Genomic DNA, 16,713 nt, shown 5'->3' on the forward strand with positions numbered 1-16,713 from the left:
GTAGTATCTTCAGCTTTCGATTTTCCCATTGTTAATGAATCACCCTAAACATAACAAAAAACGGAACAAACTAAAGTACCCTAACATTAAAAATTAGAGAAAACAGGGAAGAGAAAAATCTGTGTACTTTTGAATATTTTCAAGCAATTGTCGTTATTAATAAATTTCTGTTTTTTTTTTTTTTCATTATTGTATACAAATTTATTTTGTAAATACTTAAAAGCATCAGAAAGTTTAATATAAACGTGGATTTTTTTATCGGTTTTTTAAATTGTTTTTAGTTGTTTAAATTTTCAGTTTTTAAAATTCAATTAAAATGTGACGAAAATGTCACACATTCATTCATTTGTCTACTTTTAAAATTCATAATTACATTAAAACAATCGAATACTGAGGACATTTTTTTATAAATTTTTCTAATTAATTTTTTGGAAAAGGTTTTGGAATTTCTGAATATTTGAAACTATCAGTCCAAAGTCATTCAACAGTGTATAGTTTCATAAAAAAAAAACTGGAGAATTTGAACAGACCGTTGAAATATTGCTCGAAAATAATTTTTGATCTAAATCTAATAGTCATTTGATATTCCCCTTAATGAACTCTGTTTACGGTAGAAGTATGTAAAATTCCTGACACCCTGTATAATACTTAATTCATACTAAATTTACAGATTTACAGTCTGAATGTACTTATGTGCATCTTATATTGTTAAACTGACATTCTGTAGATGTTTTTGTGGCAAGACGGTGGTAAATATGCTCAAAGGAACACGCAGACCGCCGAGAATATTGATGAACGGCATCTAAAATGTCAAATTATCCTGCAATCAAAATCCTTTTTGAAATCTTTTCATATTTTCGTGGAACAAGCTCTCCTAAGCCGTCCGTATATTCATTGGGGGCCTCTCCCGAGAGGATCGCGTCTTCATTTTGCTCCTCCAGCAATAAAACTCCACCGCCGGAACGCGTTTTGCATAAAAATATGTTTCGGATGAAGAAGGGATTCGGTCCAGGGATATGAATTGGCGTTATTAAGGAATCCGAATGTTAAATATCTCGCCGAGTATTCTGCGAGCAACTTTATGAATTGGACGTCGTTATTGACAATTTTTCCTTCGTTACTACGCACATTTCCAGTTGCCGGAATTAATTTTGTTAGCTCTTTCAATCTAATCATCCAAACATTTACTGCTTGAAAGCAAAGATAAGAAATATATTTGATGGGATAATGAATCATTCACAAGTATCTTAACGACTTGCTGAACATTATTGAAAGAAAAATTATTGTTTTTTAATTGTAATTTACACAGTTTTATTGAAAGTTATCTTGAGATTTAAAATTAATATACATTGAAATTTTCCAACTTTAGTGAGCGTTATACAGGGGACTCGGGAGAATCACGCCAAACTTCAGGAATTGATTCCACATGACAAAATAATAAGAAAAAACTCAAATGTTGTTACGCGATTTTGAAGCCGTCATATTTTGGTTTATCTCGTCGAGCTACCCCAGATTAAGTACAAAAGGATTTTTGTACGTCGCGCGTCGTCCAGAAATCGAGATAATGAAGATTTTGAAAGTAAGAGTGCTTTTGAATGTGCGAATTCAGTTTTCGGAGCGGTCGAGTAGCGTTACCCCCATTCCGCCGCCCGCTACAGTTAGCTCGCGCCGTGCTCGATGCTTCGGTTTAACGCACAAGTAAAATTACAGAAGAGGCTAAAATGAAACACAGTATTTTTTTTTATTGAAAATATAAGTCTTCAGCTTCAATCTCTGTAGGAATGGACGCTGTAGCACTTAAATAGCGGCCTGTGGAACTTTTTAAACAAAAAGATGATCTCGGCTCCAGAAGGTCGTAGTAGAGCAACGTTTTTTTATCGCGTAAAAATGCCAGCAATCCATTCCTGTAATAGACATTATCCAGAAATGAAAATCGAAAAAGATATTCAACAAAAACGCGACAAAAATTTTTTTTTCCTTTTTTCAGTCAGTTGAAATAATTAAAATCGTTATCAGTCTTTTTTACCATGAAAGTACAACCCTTAAGGAAAAAATAAGCCCTGATTCGTTTCTCTACGACTATTCGTCGAGCAAGAAGAGCCGATTTTCGAGATGACCTTTTTTTCGAAAAATCAATATAATTCGAAAAATTTTTAGTATTTTTTAATTAAAAAGGGCACTTTTTTGCTTGCCGAGGGCTACATTTTACAACAACTAACAAGTTTCAAAACCTTAATTTGCAAGAGATACAGAAAAAACAAGAAAAGTCGAATTTTGACGGTTTTTTCGATATATCTAGAAAAGTAATATAGCAATCGATATATCTAAAAATACGAATCAATAGGTTTTTTTAATAGCTACAACTCTCTCACTTAACTTTTTTCGGTTGGACTTCAAGTTTTTTTTTATTGGTGAAAAACCGTTTTTTTGACTTTTATGAATTTTTTAGGTTTAAAGATAGTGTTTTTCTCCTGTGGCGCATAATATCACCTATATCACAATATTTTTTGTTTCCAGGTGGTATTTTTTGAAAATTTAACATTGGGCCGTGACAGATTGATTGGACTATGGTTGAAGTTCACAACTAGGATATTTTTTGTCAGTGTAATTTTATGTTGAAATGTTTTAAAACATTTTTTGATTACACGTTTGTACGAACAAAGTGTTACAAAATGCCAAGAACTTATTCATAATTAGAGTATGCAAATATGGTATTTTTTTATGGCTTTTGTAATGGTAATTCTTATGATGCTGTTGAACAAAATCATATCGTCAACGGTCTCCACACCACATATGTTCCGATAAAAATGTATTTATTGGAGTTTTCAACAAACTATGCGAAACGAGAAAGCTTCCCAGTGCTAGTATAATATCTGTACGAACTCATCGACAAGGTTTAGAAGTAGAAAATATTCTGGGGCTAGTAGAAGATGATGCAAATACCAGCTCACGAACAATTAATTGCTACTTAATTGGACATTCCACAAACAAGAGTAATAAAAACCCTCCATGAGCAAGGCTTATATTCATACCGTGTACAGAGAGTACAACACCTACAGTCGGAACATTATGCCAAGCGTACCCAGTTTTGTCGTTAGACCAATAATAATCATCTCGTATCCCGCATAATTTTTAAGGATAAAGCAACATTCATCCCTGATGGCATATCTAATACTCAGAACTCTCATGCATGGTCAGACGAAAATCCTGACGCAACATGCGAAAGTAATTTTCAGCATAGGTTTTCGGTAAACGCGTGGTGTGGTATGATCAACAGTTATTTTATTGGTCCTTTAATTTTGGAGACCATTACTTATATTTTTTTACAAAATGAATAACAAGTACCATTAGAGGATGTTGCTATAAACATGATAATGCGAATACCAGCACGATGGAGCTCCTGCACATTTCGCTCGTACAGTCAAGATACATTGGAACGAGTGGTTTCCAAGGTGATGGTCCTGTTAGTTAGCCTCCAAAATCTCTAGAGATCACAACATTAGATTACTGTTTATGGGGCTGGTTCAAGAATGAATAGTACAAAGTTAGAGTGAAAACTTGGGAGGCACTAATTCGACGTATCATAATAATTCAGCAATTATTAAAGAAAGACATGCAGCAGTCATGAGAGCTGCAGACGACCTTCGTAGACGAAGCAGAAAGTGTTGGCGGTGTTTTTTCAAAAATTTTAATCAAAGAACACTATGATTAATAGAATATCAATAAATTAATTTTTTATTAAAATGTACGTCATAGCTTGAAAACAAATGAAAATCGCATAACAACATTTGAGTTTTTTTTCTATTATTTTGACGTTTATAATCCACTTCTGGTATCTGGTGCAATTCTTCTGACTCACCCTGTATGAATTATTAATGTATGCGATTCATCTAGAAGTATTATTTTTTATAATTATATACAATGGGAAAATCGAAAGTTGAAGATACTACACGTAAAATGATGACCATTGGCGCAAATATGCCTTATCCGAAAGTTGATAGTTTCGGAAATACAGGGTGTTGAGAGTAAAAATTTTAAATCGTTTTTTTTTTTTGAAATTATTATTATGAAACTATGTAGGTTAGGAACTTGAAAATTTGTGAAACTATATTTTTTTAAGCGACGAATAAGATGCGTGTTGCAATTTCAGCGTTGGTCATAGAGGGCGCCACTTACGACCAATTATACCGAAAATTTAGTTAATAATTTTTTACCCTGTGTGTCTAATATGAAACTTGATTCAAAACCTGAAAGAGCAATAATTTTTCCATTAATTATGCACTCTTGTTTCATTTCGGTATCTCGATCCGTTTTCGAGAAAAATCGATTTAACGAGCACTATGTTTTGATGATACGAGAAATTAAAACCGAAACAAACTAAGTGTTTCTTCATGTTATTACAACAATTAATGATCAAACAAATGAAATAAGTAATAATGATTTAAAGTAATAATTGTTCGAAGAATCCACCGTTGACACTGATACACTTTACACAACGTTTTCTGAGATAACTTCAGGTTTGAAACAATATATTGGGATTGCGTCTGACTTCGCTGGCAGCGATTCGTATTCGTAGACAGCGGCAATCCAACAGCATCATTTTTATCTTAATGGAGGAAACCACATTAGAAGGCTGATTTTCAGGCGTTCCTCATGAATACTTATGAGTGGGACAAATTGATTAGAATTTGATGAAATTTTGCCATTATTTTATCAATATTTTGAACTACATTTACATATCTTCCAGTTGGTTGTTCGCGAGAAATGTGGAGGTCGCAATTTTTTAATCTGAAAGCAAAATTGTTATTTTCCTGCATTAATATGTTTTCTAAAAATATGAACCTCATTGTGGGTAAAATATTAAAAAAAACACGTGTTTGAAAAAAGTGAATCGATTTTCACCATTTTTTTTCACTTATTTTGAATAAAAAACATGCTCAAAATTATGATATCATCCCAATTGTTGGTTCATGTTCTTTGTAATTTCATAAAGAAACATACTTTCAATTTTCATAACGATCGGTTGATAACATTTTGAACTAAACAGTTGTCGTTTCGAGAAAAACGTGTTTGAAGATTTCCGAAAACTAGAAATTTGAGACAAAGTATTATTTTTTCCAGAAACGGTTTTAGAGATTTTTACGACTCTTCAAAGGGTGTGTTGTGGAAGCAGTTTTTCTAATCAATTGTTCAGAAAATATACATCTCGAACAAAACAGATCGGCAATTGAATAAAATATAATTAAAAGTGAGCTGTTAAATAAGAACAAAACATTTTTTTGTTGTGGTAATACACATGCTTCAGCAAAACTCATTTACTTATGGCAACATAATTGTTTTGTTGTCTCTGCAAATGTTTTACTGACAGTAGCTAAAATATACTAGCAAAACGCTTCACTTGGATGTTAGGCATTTCAGTGTAGCTAAGGAGGCTGTTCCTGTGCTATTTCTTGCAATGAAATATGGCATAAGGAATGCAGATTAGTTTCATTCACCCGAATATATTTTCCAGTTGAGGCCGCCGCCTAATTTAACGGGATTTCCATAAGAAGTGTTAATTGCAAGAAGTTTAGAGCTGGCTAACAGATTATATATTCATGAGGCTGCCGTGCGCTCGCACTCTCGGCTCTACGGTTACGTTAATAACTAAAAAGAACTTTATTAACGGCCCGCATTTAATCGCTACTTTGCAACTTATCGTGACCGGAGTTCAGTGGCGCTACAACGAGAAATATATTGCTGGTTATGGAAGATTTTACGTGAGGCTCCGAAATAATATGTCCTTTATGCGAACTGATATTTCGCGAACAGTAAAGGAATTATTTTTATTAGAACTTGTCATAAAAAATCTACTTCTCACTATAATCAATCATCTGCTTTCTAGCAGCGACGACTCAAATATTTACTTTCCCTCTCGAATCAAACAGAGCGAAATAAGATTTGGAAATCATCCGACCATTCAGTTGGATCAATCTTCCAATTTAGTTGTTTGGAAAGATTTTTTCAAGTACCGTGAGATATTTGTTACATTTGGAGTAATACAAAAAATTATTCCTTTAGTTCGATGTGTTTTTCACGCTTCTAGACATTACTATAAAATGATAAATGCGCCAAAAAACTTGGCTTGCCTTTCTTTTACAACAGGGCATTATTTTAAGGTACGTATACATCTGCGCGCCGAGCGACCCGAGCGGTGTGCGCGCCGCGCGTTCGTTGCTCGTCCAATGTTCGTTTGAACTATTTATTTTGAAGAACTTCTGCGATCCAAAGAAAACCCACGAACATTTTAGTAGACATTTTGCGTTGTAGATGATCATGTCTCTGTCGTGCGATAAAAATTACGCCGTTTCGGTGATGAGTGGTGCTTTTTTGTTAATGGCAAAAAGAAAAGGAAACAGCGACGTTGATGGCATACTATCCTATTTAAAAAACGGAATGGTACCGAGCTTATGACGGACTTGAAGTCGCAAGCAATAAGCGGTCAATATAAGAATTTTACTCGAATGTCACCTTCTGACTTCGAGAATCTGCTGTTTCTTAAAATGAGCTTTATGTAGAGGATCCCACAGAAGGGATTTCGCACGGTAAACATTGATAAGTTTAACTGCATTTTCTTCCAACCACTCCATACTACCGCTAAATAGATGCGCAACAAGGACAAAAAGCCTCTCGCTCTCCCGTCAAAATCTGTACTGCGAACACACAAAACGTTCGTAGAAAAAACCGACTCGAGGTGGATCGTGACGCGCCGTGTGCGCGCGGTTCGTGTGCAACTCGAAAACCCAGTAAACGCGCGGCGCGCGCTCGGAGCTGAGCGCAGAATCTATACGCACCTTAACTGTTAAGAAAATGCAAAAGTGAAACCAATTTCGTGGACAGCTATTATGCCATCTGTTAATAGGAAACTTAAATATAATTTCATGTCACTGTCCTTCTTTTATTTAGTAACAGAGGATCAGAGAGGAGTTACATAAATAACAAGTTTTCTCTAAAAATACGTCCACAGTTTAATTCGTCGCAAGTTGACAATGCGTATGATTCAAACAAAATTTTTTAAAAGAAATACAAATTTTGGTAAGAAGGTATTAGCGAAATCGCTTGCATAGTTCGAATTAAGTTTTATTATGGAATAGTAAATAGTGACAAAACAATATATTTTTATGCAAAGATACATTTACAAACATGTTACGGAATAGTGGTAAATTATAACTGTTTGCAGGTTTAGACATATAAACTTAAATGTGAATCTGAACTGTAAAGAGTATTCTATTTACTGCTTGTAATACGAAAAAGAAAATCTTGAAGTTTATCGCAAATACAACATTAAATGGCAATGAAATAAATATTTGAGTTTGAATGAGTTACTACAGTTTTCGTCGACAAAATTTTTATTGAGAAACAACTTGCTACATTAATAAGGTACAGACAAATTAAACATTTTCTATTTTTAGATAAAAAAAATAATGACATAAAAGGAAAATTTATTACGATTCAGAATCATAGTCATCTTCTTGGTCAATATTACTTTCTTCCTGGTGGTCAGTCTTACTAGCAGGCCGAAAGGAGTTGATACATCAGTGGTATCAAATTAGCCTTACACAGACCCAAAAGACCGCTTAATTTTTTACCATCAATTGGCAGCAAACCTTGATACAATCTTGAAAATTGATATTCTTCGCGTTTGCGTGTGTTTTTTGTTTGTAAGTCTAGTTATTTATGATTATCTCCAAAATTATACACAAAAAATACTTTATTGGGAGACTTTGGATCGCAGTGGATTTCTCTGATTTTGCTGATTTTTACAGCCTGTCCAGTAATATCTATTTTCCAGTTTTGTTTCTTTACCATTGGTTTAAAAGTTACATCTTCTTGAGACTTTTCTTTTATTTTGTACTGTGGGGCAGTAACTTTGGGCATGCATGCTGTCATTTTCATTCTGCGTGTGGCCAATTTCATGAAAACGGTGTGTTATTTCCAAATCTAAAGTCATTGATGCATAAGCAAACATCGCAAAAACAAAACGATTACGGTTTTGACCACCGCAATTGTCAGAATAAAGAATAACCTTTCGTATGCCATTTTCTTCAACACTTTTTAAACAGATCCGGTCCTCTTTTCGATATTTGCTCATGTCATACATAGCAATAGCCTTGATTACTGCCTAAATAATAAATTGTAAAGTTGTATGTTGCGATTTTACTTTTATAATAAAAATCGCTGACTTCTGACTTGGGCGTTACTAACACCTTCTGCAAATCAAAGCATGCTGTTATTAGAGATTTATCATTTTTCGACAATTCTTTATCAATGTCTTGCAGATTTCGAACCGCGATTTTGTTTAAATTATGATTATTATAATCATCTTCCATTTTTTCTGTTCTCTTCTCGGGATCTGTATTCTTATAGGCACTACACACGGAACACTAATCTTTTTTTGTCTTATATTACCTAAATTTCGAATTAAGAGTATCCCTGTATTGTCTGAGTGTAGCTATTGCATCCCATTTTTGTTGTTTTGTATATTCCGTGCATTCGTGAAATATTCAAACCTTCTTCCAAGTACATTCGTTTTGAGTTTTTTCTCGTATAATGAGAAGGCATAAGTGGAAAAAGTGTTATGTGTTCCATAATGTTTTTTATTAGAGCATCCGGGTTCTTATGCGGTCTAGTGTTGTGTTTTCCTCTTCTGTCCCGTTCTACAGTACCACCTTCACCAATTTTTTGCAAAGCGGTGCTTACAACTGTTTCAGAAATTGCAAGCGTATTTAAGAACATCGTTTTGCAAATTTGTTTCTCATTATTGTCAATGACAAACTTATAATTGCGAGAGAAATTCCTTCTGGAACATTTATTATAACTCTCCTAAAAGAAAAGTATATCAAATTTGCCTCTCTAAATTATTTGGCTCATTACGAAGAAATATACAGGGTGTAAGAAGTATGCCTGCAATAACTTCAGTATGAGATAGAGTAATCATAAATGAACAAAAAAGTTGTATATTATAGGGGCGTAAGGTTAACAGTTTTCAAAATCCAGCAAGTATTAATATTGGGGAGTTTCATCACAACGTGACAACAGCGTGTGCACGCGGCAGACCTGTCCTACGGAAAAAATGTAAACAACTGTTATTGTGAAACATTTAGTAAATTTCGAAACAATTGTTTCCAGTTTTTAAATAAATAAAATAAAATGTATCGATTTTGTGGTGCGAAGATAGTGTTGTGCTTAAATTTTAGCTCGAATTCTAGTAATTATGAATCTCTTAAAACGGGAACGTAACTTTTAATCAAGTTATTAATTTGAAAAATATTATAATTTTTACGCTAATTATTTTTTAGAATTAAGCATGAAGAAGTTCGAAAAAGTGATAAACATTGTATTTTATGGTATTCTATGCACGCAGTTATGTCAATATTCCTTAATTAATCGAACTTTTGTACATCAAATTAGAGATTTTGATAATTTTTTTCTCGGAAATGGTTGCGTTTTGGGACTCATGTCATATAAGGTTTTTTGTTTATTTTAATGTATTATGTCGTCTGTTAAAATTAAGGCAGTCAAACTTCTAACACCCTGTATATACAGGGTGTTTCTGAAATAAGTGCATTCCTTGAAAGGGGTGATAGAAGGCGAAAAATTGAGCAACTTCTATTAAGCAACTGTCTAAATGCTTCTGTTTCCGAGAAAGAAAATTAATTAAGAAAATTAACCGTAAATGTAAGCCGATTCTGTGCATCTTGTGCACGTGCATTGTTTGTTGCAGTATTGCTCGTGACATTGGCTGAGAAGTAAATGAATCTAACAGTACCGTGTGGTATGTACTGCGGAAACAATTATTACACCCCCTTTCATGTAACAATGATTTTCAACCCCGTGTGGAATTTTGCAAGTGCTTTCGACATCAAATAGCACAAGATCCTGATTTTACAAGCAATACCCCGGTGTCGGCACTGGCAATGTCGATGGATAATGGGTGTTTGTCCGCGTTTTTTTCAAGTGTAGCCCCCTTCCGCACAAGCCTTTGGCTTTTGGATTTGGGGGTTGTCTCATTTATGTGGTGTGTTTTATGTTTTTTAATATGCTTTTTACGGATGAATGTTGTTTTACTGGAGATGGCGTACTAAATTTTCACAACATTCACTATTTGTGTGACGCAAATCCTTCCCAACTTTCGATTCCAGCAGCGGTTTTCAGTGAATGTATGGTGTCATGCTTTTAGTGACAGAATATTGACCGTCGTTTGGAAGCATGTTTATAAGTACATGGAAACAGCTTTGAACAATTTTTGTAGAACATATCGTCTATTGGTAAGTAATTCGTTTATTCGTTTAATTTTTGTGTTACTTTTAACCGACATTTGAACAAATTTCAGCATTTTCGAATACAAAATTTAAACCGTCAAAACAGCCATCAGCGTACCAGGGACGGCTTTAAATTTGTGTAAACCTCCATGTGTTTTTTTTTTCAATTTAAAATGTAATATGTTAATCCATCAGTTGCTTAATAAAAGTTGCTTAATTTCGAGCTTCTATCATCCTTTTCGCAATTATTTCAGAAACACCCTGTATATTTAAATTTTTTTATGATAGGTATCTCGAGAACCGTTTGAGATACAAAACTTAAATTTTATACATGAACTATCATTAACATTAGCTACTTTTGAGCGCTAAATCAATTTTTATTCATATGACAGAAGATTTTAGAATTATGGTTTCCATTATAAAACGCTATTTATTTTGAAAACGGTTCGTGTCACAGCTTTTAATGATGAGCACCTTTTTTGTGTAGAAGACACTGGCAGTTTAAAATAGGCTTTCAAAATGCGACTTTTGCCAGGTCGTAATAGTTAGAGGCAAAAAGTACCTCACACAATCCTAAAAGCTCCGCCACTATCATTTGAGTGCTGTATCTCAAACGGTTCCTGAGATATCATAAAAAAATTGAAATAAATTCTTTTTCGACATCCTATATCTCGAAAACGGTGTGTTTACTATGATATACCCTGTATATATAAGTTTGGGTGACCCAAAAAAACGATTTTTTTTTCGTGTCTCTTGTGAAAATATGTTAGTTTATCATGTTTTAAGAGCCCGCTCAAAAAATCAGCTCGAAAAAAAATTTATATAGGTCGCTCAAGATTTTTAAAAATTTTCAAATTCGTCAAAAATTTTATTTTTTTCTCGTTATTTTATCATTTTCTAAGTTGAAAAAAATCTGAATTCTGAAAATTTCAAATCGATATTTTAATTTCTAAAGGTCACTCATAATTTTAATTTAAAGTGTACCTAAAATGTTTTCGAGCGACCTCTAAAAATAAATATCAACAAACTAATAATTTTTTTATTGAATTTCATGAACAAAAGAATATAAATAAATCGTGAGACAGTTAAAAAATTTCTCGAAGCAAAATTTACTACCGCATTGTATCAAATATTTATATTTTTTAATTTTTTAAAATTTGAGTGTCTCGTGATTTATTTCTATTCTCTTCTTCATTAAATTCAATAAAAAAAATATTAGTTCGTTGATATTTATTTTTTAGAGGTCGCTCGAAAACAGGTACACTACTTTTAAAATTAAAATAATTATGAGTGACATTTAGACATTAAAATATCGAGAAATTTTAAGAATCGAGATTTTTTTCAACCTAAATGATAAAATAACGAGAAAAAAAATTAAAAAAAAATCAATTTTTGACGATTTTGGGAATTTTTAAAAATCGTGAGCGACCCCTAAAAAATTTTTATGAGCTCATTTTTTGAGGGTGCTCTTAAAGTATGATAAACTAACATATTTTCACAAGAGACAAACAAAAATTATAATCGTTTTTTTTTTTGGCCACCCTAATATAGGTATATAAAACAGAAGTTTCCTCGTCCATTTGCTGTGAAATTTTTTCAGGTTCTAATTACTAAAAAGACTTCCATAAAGTTTATATTTTGTATATGTTAGGAGTTCTGTAAAAGGGCATGTATTTCTTAAGGAAACTATATTTTCTAACTTCTGAAAGGTTTTCAACAAAGAATCCGCTCATTGAAATTTTCGCAGTACGTCCCTGACACAGAAACATTTATTATTTCGTATTTATTTCACGATGCCAAGGCTGTCGGAATTAAAACTTGAAGTTACGCCCTGCCTCACTAAGAATAATCTCTCTGTGGATTTGAAAGTTTTCCAGCTCTTCTCCACGTAATCTATTATTAATTCTCCCAAAATATCTATTCATCCACCCTTGCCATTTTCGCGTTCTTTCCGAGAATGTTTCATTATATTCTCTTTCAATAAATTCCTGTCGCTTGGCCTCCTCTGATATTTAATATTCTTGCTTGGGGAGTTCAAAATATAAGAATATTAATAACGGGAGACGGATAATCGTCTGAAGTGCAGGGTTGCAAAAAAATATGTAAAATGATCTCAAAGAGGACAATAATACAAAGATTTAGAAAAATTTTATATTCTTGACGTCAATATTTTTAATACATATTTATATTTTTACTATTTTAAAGGTCAAAATTTAACTCAAATACTTTTTTTTTTCCTACAGTCCTTTCAAGTAAAGTAAAACAATGCTCTTTGATAGCAAAAGATATGCAGCTTCAAGCACATGATTCTTAATTAAAATAATTAGGTATGGGCGACAATCAAATAAATAAATGGTACCTAGTAGTAAGCGGTAATAAGCGTTGTAGTAGTAGAAATAGGCTAAATTTGCCTTATGCCGCTCTATGCTCACGATGCACGATGCTACTGCGACTGCTATAAAAACAGGTACCATACATTCGACCAAGAAAAGCGTCAAACTCACTCCCACATGCACAAACGGCAATTAATTAAATGTAAGGCTAACGTTCCTCAGTAAAAATCCTGGTTTGTTCATCGGCACGCCAAGCCGACAGGGCAGGCATTAGGCCGCTAGGTACGTATCGAATAAATTGGTAGATGCGAAGCTTCAGATCAAATGTACAAATGTTAAAATATACATTTGAGATTACTAACAAACCAAATGATTTTTTTATGAAAGAGATATCATCACACATTGCACCACGGGCTGTTCGATTAATATTTTAATTAAGAAATATAGCTGGGGAGTTTAGCTATGTTCCAAACTGAAATCTTCACATCCATAATTAAAAAGAAACGTTTATAGTAAAAATTGTACTATTATTTAATTTATAATATTCGGCAAGGTTCTATAATGATAGAAACGAACTACCGCCAGGTGTAAAAGTATATTGGCCCATTGTATGCAGAAACTTAAGAATTAATAAAACAAATAGAACTTTATAAAAGAACATTATGCGAGAAAGTGAGAATGATATTCAAACCTTCATCGCGAATTGAATTATATTGAATATTAGGATTAGATAGACAGTTATAGAACATCAATATACAAAAAAGAAAAAAAAACTGACATAAGTAGTAAATAACTGTAAACAACAATCTGAAAGAAATTGTTAAAATAATACAGTTATATTTAATTTGTTTATTTATATTTTTTGAGAACAATCTCATTCAAGTTTAGATTTTCTATGATTGTGTTAATTCATTAAAACTCTTTTGAAAAATTGTAGTTCCTCTTCTAAGACAAATAGAGAGTTGAATCATGTAATTTATTCCTAAATGTAAATAAGAAAATTTCACAAGAAAAAATTTTTTTTAGTGTGTCGCTTTAACTTAGTTTCATACTTTCATAGAAAGGATTGACCCTTCATATCTACGGTATTAGCAACCTAAATACTGGTTGGCATGGTTTTATAAGTACCTATTAGTTGTAGGTTTTATCATATAAAATTTTGAAAAGCTATAATCTCGCGTTCAGTAAATCGAAAACTTATGTGAAGAGTAAAGAGACTGAAATTATTTCAATGTAAAAGTATATCAAATATATAGATTGCTATGAGACAACACACCATACGTAATATTCCATCTATTACATTTTCCGCGTTAATAGAGATCAAAACAAGCACATTTGGACTCTCATCAAGTTTATGTCATTAGTTTAATGGCAATGATAAGATCGTAATTACAAACGCCATTTGTTCAATCGATAAAACTCCACCTGATAAAAAAATGTGAATACAGTAAATCATGCAAGGGATAATGTAAAAGTATCGCATTAGTATTTGTTATTCTAATCAATAAAGTAATACAAAATGTATCAATGGTGTGACTCCACAATACAAAATGACAAAATGAGTAATAGGAAGTACATTAGTTGATTGTGGGAATATGATTAAAAATACACGTATACACATACGTTGCGTCAAACTTGCAGACGGGGTGCAAAAGTAGATATTTTGTTTAATAAAAACTTATAAAGGAAAAAGAAAAATCTAAAGAAAAAGTTATTATCAAAAGCTTAAGAGATAAAAAAAATGCTAATTGTTTCAGTTAAATTGAATCAACATTTTTAAATTTGTTACACGTGTGAATAGGATCGTTTTCAATTTTTTTTTATAATTTACAGTTTGACGAAATTAATCTTGCCCATCAGTTTCAGATGTGCGAAGGTAACTTACTTATATTTTAATATACAGGGTGTCCCGTATAAGAACCGCACAGCGCAGGTGCATGTAGGTGTGTCCAAAATATTGTAATTTAACCAAACTTACCTATATACAAAGTTGCCCCACAAATTGAAGCCCTAAATTTCGAAAAAAAAAAAATTTATATCTCTGCAACACTTTGCTGCAGAAGAACCAAATTTGGCACATGATTTAGGTTTATTACTGACCTTCTTTGACTATGATTTAAAGTTAATTGAAGCACTACAAAGTGTTCCTAATTCTACAAAAAGAAAACAAGTACCTATATAGGTAAATTTTAAATAAGCCAATATTATATTAAGTAAAAAACACAAATAAATAATAAAAATTTCAACAACAATCAGAGACAATTGTTGAAATAAAATAATTTTATTACTAACTGACAAGTTTGAAAGATAAATTCATTGCCTGCTACTGACTTTTTAATTATTTTCTAATGAACACTGTTAAAATCTTGTCTGTTAATTACGGTTTCTCTTGAAAGTTTTTTAAAATTTAACAAGAGTAAAAAAAAATTAAAATTAAATTATGCTGTAAATTAATATTGATATTTTTCAATTCGGTCATTCAAAAAAAATGTTCTGAACAATTTTAGGGGCGAGTCATCCCCAATGAATTGAATTAACTTTAAATCATAGTCAAAGAAGACCAGTAATAAACCTAAATCATGTACCGAATTTGTTTCTTCTATGGCAAATTGTTGTAGAGATATTAATTTTTTTCCAAATTTGGGGCCCCACTTTGGGGTGCAACTTTGCATATAGGTAAGTTTGGTTAAATTACAATATTTTGGACACCCCTACATGCACTTGCCCTGTGTTGGTTCTTATGCGGGACACCCTGTATAATATAAAACCTTATTAATTACATTTACGAGACCTAAGTAAAAAATGTAAAAATGTACTTATTCTTGTCTTTGTCACTCCTACTGTCGATTCTCTTCTTGATCTACGCATATCGCGGACAAGATGAGTTAATTTTTTTGATTCTCAGTTATTTTGTGCAAAAAGAACAGGTACAAAGTAATTAATTCAAATTAGATTATAGTTAACCGTAGAAGTTAGACAATTAGAACTATTTTTCTAACACCTTTAAAGACAAATAGGTACAGCATTTGCGGTATTATAGGTTATGTCCTATCATACCATGTCTATCGTCGTTGCTAGCAAATTTTATTCTTGAGAGGAATGCTATATTATTTTATTGTTGTTTAGAACATATTGCATATTATGTTATTTATGCGAACTGCTATGAAATATACTGAAACATACACCAACTGAGTAAACTGTCAATGGGGAAGTTTCACATTTTTTTTCTTTTCTTATTAAATTCCTTTCATCGTAAAAAGTCAATTGCCACATATATTTTAAATTTTTAATTAATAGTTTTCCTACAAAAAAAATATATAAATTCAAAATAATTCTCTATGAACTAAAACGCAGTCTTAAACAAAGACGGCTGACTCTTACGTCACGATCCGGTATCGGTACAAATTAAACGCGTCGTGTAGAGTAGTGTTCTGTAGTCTGTCTCACTGTTACTCATTTGTATTTGTGCAAACTACTTGTGCCGGATAGATTTTATATTATTTACTTTTACTTAACACAATATTGTTAGTTATTTTAAAAACTACATTCTATGGCTACAGAAGCTGGATTTGTCCAAGAGCAATCTGATAATTTGTCAAAAATAGATGTTCTATAAAATATGTTTGCATGATTTCTTTCTCATTTTGTCATCCTTTCGTACATTAAATAGTTTGTTGGGGGCAGTTAGCGTTTTGGAACTACACATGGGTACCATAATATTTATGTTCAGACACTGTTATGTTTTTCACGTTCTCGTGTTGTAATTCTGATCCTGAAGCCGCCAAACATTAAAGCTGCCTGGGTAGATATTGTGAAAATGTTCGTAGACTATGAAAATTAACGAAACTTATCTTTAAATTTATACACTAAAACTAACTACTCAAAACTACTCAGAATTCAATGCGAACACAAACTAATTCAACACAAGATTAAATGACAGCAATACAATGACAGCGCCAGCCTCCCGCGTCTTGACAGTCTTAACACTCATATACCGGATCCTGACGTCACAAATTGCTTGACCAATTAGGGACCGTTTTCGTCCATCTAATTATATTCAATATTTTAATAATTAATTA

The sequence above is a fragment of the Anoplophora glabripennis genome, unplaced genomic scaffold (genome assembly GCF_000390285.2).
Source record: "Anoplophora glabripennis isolate ALB-LARVAE unplaced genomic scaffold, Agla_2.0 scaffold458, whole genome shotgun sequence".
NCBI classification, from domain to species: Eukaryota; Metazoa; Arthropoda; class Insecta; order Coleoptera; family Cerambycidae; genus Anoplophora; species Anoplophora glabripennis.